The sequence below is a fragment of the Haplochromis burtoni genome, unplaced genomic scaffold, assembly GCF_018398535.1.
Source record: "Haplochromis burtoni strain Fernald_Lab_line unplaced genomic scaffold, NCSU_Asbu1 Contig_214, whole genome shotgun sequence".
NCBI classification, from domain to species: Eukaryota; Metazoa; Chordata; class Actinopteri; order Cichliformes; family Cichlidae; genus Haplochromis; species Haplochromis burtoni.
Window position 1 is genome coordinate 18619 of NW_024582575.1, and position 4556 is coordinate 23174.

At 48.3% G+C, this 4556-nt stretch overlaps 1 pseudogene; it reads left to right on the forward strand.

Moving 5' to 3' along the window:
- Nucleotides 1-562: 562 nt before the first annotated feature.
- LOC102297431 lies at nt 563-3716 on the forward strand (annotated as a pseudogene).
- The last annotated feature ends 840 nt before the right edge of the window (nt 3717-4556 follow it).

The window sequence follows — 4556 nt, forward strand, 5'->3', positions numbered from 1 at the left end:
TAAAAAATTAAATGGAGAACCGATCTTTGTTGTTAAAAATGCTTCACAAGAGTGAAAATGTCTGAAATTTTAAATTATTTTTACATGTTGACAGCTTGTTTGAATAAAGTGTTTTGCATGTAATGACCTGTAAACTGAGAAGGTAAATTCAGTGCGTTCTTTTTAAATCCCCCTCTGATGGTCGCTCAAACTGCTCTGTCTGCTGCACACAAACTGACACCGGAAGCAACTGTTCACATGGATCAGTCCCGCCTGCTGCCGACAGGAGGCGCTCTGGCTCCAGCGTGAGACCCGCCGCCTCTGCTGTGTGTGCGTGTTACTGCCGACACGATGATTTTTATTAGGAGACAATGGCGCTTCTCTCGGTGCCCTCCTTCTCTCCATCCCCAAACACACAGACGCACGCGCGCAAACACACACTGTGCGTGCACGCGCCATGTTTGCCGACATGAATTCAAACTATTATTGTCGCCGAGAAAACAAAGCCCCGACTGCCCGTGCGCTTTTACGCACGCGCACACCCATAAACGGACGTGCGCTTTTACGCACGGGCTTGGCGCACACACACGCGGTGGAGGGAACTGTGCGCGCGCGCGTAAATATGGAACGATGGGGAGAGAGAGATTAAAGGGGAGCAGATGAAGTGACAGGTTTGTGAGGCTCGAGACAGGAAAGGTCGGAGGTTTGGAGACGGAGGCGCGCGGAGAGCGAGAGGAGGAGAAAAGAGGATTTGTTGACAAAATCACCAAGTTGGAGAAGCTCCTCCTCTCCGTGATGTCGTCGGAACCTCCTTAATTACTAATTTCTCCACATCCACGCCACGCTCTCTCCCTCCCTCTCTCTCTCTCTCTCTCTCTCTCTCTCTCCATCCATGCGTCTCTCATCCTGAGCCTCCTTTCTCTCTCCTCTCTGTCTCTCTCTCGGATCACGGAGGTGGAGGACCTCGGAGTTGTTGTTGTGGTTGTTCATTTTTTTTATTATTTATTCCTGGTTTTGTCGGGAGAGCCGCCACCGGGCATGGAGGATGTAAAAGACCCGCCGACCGTGCACCGGTCCTCCTCCTTCAGCATCAAGAGCCTCCTGCTGCCCTCCAAGTGCGAGCGTGCGGACTCCGCGACGGTCGCGATCCACGGAGCCCCGTGTCTCTCCCCGGGCTCCGACTGCGAGAAGTCTCTGGACCCCCCGGAGGTGGACTCCGCGGCCTCCACGCTTCTAGAGCCGGAGAAACCTGGCAAGGAGGAGCCGGAGGAAGAGGAGGGGGACGGAGGGGGAGGCGGAGGAGGGGACGGCGGCAAGGCGACACCGGAGCAGAACACCGGCGGCGGCAAAAACGGGAAGTATGACAAGCCTCCGTTCAGCTACAACGCGCTGATCATGATGGCCATCCGGCAGAGCCCCGAGAAGCGGCTCACGCTCAACGGCATCTACGAGTTCATCATGAAGAACTTCCCGTACTACCGAGAGCACAAGCAGGGCTGGCAGAACTCCATCCGGCACAACCTCAGCCTCAATAAGTGCTTCGTCAAGGTGCCTCGGCACTACGACGACCCGGGCAAGGGCAACTACTGGATGCTGGACCCGAGCAGCGACGACGTGTTCATCGGCGGGACCACCGGGAAGCTCCGCCGGCGCTCCGCCACCTCTCGGGGCAAGCTGGCGATGAAGCGCGGGTTGCGCTTCGCTCCTCTCGGGCTGGGCATCAACGAGCGGAGCAGCAACCCGCTGTACTGGCAGCTGTCCCCGTTCCTGTCCCTGCACCACCACCACCATCACCCGCACTACAACGGCTCGTCCGCCGGCTTCCTGAACCAGGCGGCCGGCTACGGCTCGCCGTGGAGCAGCTGAGTAACGGGGAGCTGGGCCGCTCGCTGCCGCTGGGCCTGACGAACAGTTACGGGATGAGCTCGTCGCCGGTCGGGCTGCTGTCCGGTCAGCCAGGATACTTCGTGTCAGGGAGCCAGCACTCGGCGGCCCCGCCGGGGGGGGGAGGCGGCCCGCCGCCCGCGGCTCCTCCGCCGCCTCCTCACCTCCCGCAGGGCGCTCCGGGCTTCGGCGGCTCCCCGCAGGCGCTGCTCTCGGACTCGCTCAGAAACAGCTCGCTACCGGCCTTCTCCCCCGGTGTGTCCGCGGGGTTCCCCGGGGTGCTGTCCCACCAAAAGAGGGTGACCCCTAACGCGTTCCTAAACTGACCCCCCCACGCACACACACCCTGGCTTCGTCGACTGCACCGGGACGAGGACGCACAGACGTCACGTTAAGGGCAAATAGAAAGTGGTAAACATCAGAAATGTGTGTATGAATCCATAAATGAAGCGAGACTTCTGGCCACACGGAGTGCGATGCACAGCTCGGCTTCATCTTTACTTTAAAAGGGAGAAACTTTTGTTACCGCCGGTCGTCCAACTGTAAACTAGACTTGCCAAAGGTAACGCTATAAGTATATTTCAAACTATTTATATCTTGTACAAAGATTTTCAGTACTTTGTTTGTCGTTTATTTATGTTTTGTATTTATTGTATTTAAATTCTATTCGTCAGTGTTTGCGCTTCAGTATTAAGGAAAACGAGGGGTGGGGCTGGAAATACGACAGGGTTAATAATTATTTATGAATTTTGAGACAATCGAGGAGGAAAAAAACGAGACAATCAAAACTTTTATTTTGTGTTTTACTAGGAGGAAAAACACGTGAACAAAGCCTTAAAATTGGAAACGATCAGGGTTTTTGAGAGGAAGCAGAAGCCTACAAATCATATCTCAGGTTTGACCTCTGAATTAGAACAATGCGATTAAATAATAGTGTTAAAGCCGCTCTGTGTGAAGAGTTTCCTTCCAAAAATAATTCGATGTATTTTTCGGCCTTCGTGATCACTAAATCCAGAAAAGTGTGTAAATATTTTTGGAACAAACTCTTCAGCTGAAATTATGCAAACACGTTTTTTTGTTCAGCATCAACACGCAGACTGTTCACTCCGTTTATTTTGCTGTGTGTGTGTGTTTGTGCGTAAAGGCCTGAATGAGCGTAAAAGCTCCTGCGCATGTGCGCTCAGAGCCGCCGCACAGCCCCTCTTCTTCTTCTTTTAACTTTCTCTGCCGTCTTCTCGCTTTTTTTCTGGCCCGCTGACCCGCTCTGGTTCCTGGAGAACATTTTTAAGTGACCCGCGGAGGCTTGAGGCCTCTGTGCTGCTGCTGGGACTATTTTCTTTCCTTTTAAGGGGCTCCAACAAGCATCAGGCCCTCACACACACACGCACACGCATAAAGGCCTATTTACATGTAGCTTTGGTCATATGAAAAACTTTTATCACCAGATTTTTTTCTTTTCTAATGTTTTTTTTTTTCTTTTTGATTAGAGAAGAGTTTAAAATAATGAAATGAACGAAAATCAGCCATGGAGTCACTTTATGTTACCTTTAGGAGACAGCCATTAAAAAAACGAATAATTTAATAGTCAGAGGAGTCGGAGGCGTGGGAAGAGTTAAAAACGTGCATGACAATCAATGAAACTGGAGATGCTTCAGGCCAACTGAAATCATATATATGCAACTTATTTTTAAAAAAATATTCTGCGGAGAAATAAAGTCATCAGAAAGTTTCTCATGTGGAAAATGTTGGTCAGCTGACCTCAGCAGGAAGGGAGGGGCATATATTTAACATTTAAGATGACACACACACACACACACACGCTACAGGGAGGCTTTAGTGAAAATAAAAGCTGATGTGGAAAATAAATGTAAAAAATTTTATATATTAAAATCCAGGTTTTTGCACATTTTTGTTATTTGGAAAAATATTTTAAAGTTTTTTTTGTGACTTTATTCGAACACATGGTCCAAAATTTTACTCTTTGTGACTTTTTTTATTTTAAAAAAAGCTAATGTCTTTCCACCGGAGCCACGTGGACGTATTATTATATACAGATGTGATTTGATTCAGTTTCCTCAGTAAATATGTTTCTAAAATATTTTAGCTCACAAAATAAAACAACGTAAACCAACAAAAGGAAAAAAGGAGCGAGTTTGACACTTTTAAACATTTTTAATCAGCAGAAATTATTTTTAATCTAACCGCCGATTCTTCACTTTAAACGTGAGCAGCGTTTGACAATCAGTCCCGATCAGTGTGGTATTGATCCTCAGATCTCAGGTGGATCCAAGTAAAAGCAGCTTTTCAAAAATAAAATGCAACAAAATGCTTGTGATCATTTTAAAAGTCGAATATAAACGTGGTGTTAATTTCAGAAAAGAGAGAAAAAAAGGAAATAAATCCAAGTGAGAACGTTTCAAAACAGGAAGCAAACATATGGATCATAATGTTTCACATCTGGGCTTTTATTGTAAAATAAACAGAATTTAGAGTTTTGAGTGTAAATGAGCTGCAGGTTGGATCCTTCAAACAGCTGAGTGCGCACACAGGAAACAGGAAGCCCCCCCCCCCCACATCGCCCACTTTGTTTTTTATTGTTACTTTTTACAGTGCAAACATAAAAACTTATGTAACCTCGGTGAAATAAAAGCCTCATGCAGCTCAGAAGACGCTGACCTTCTCACACACACACA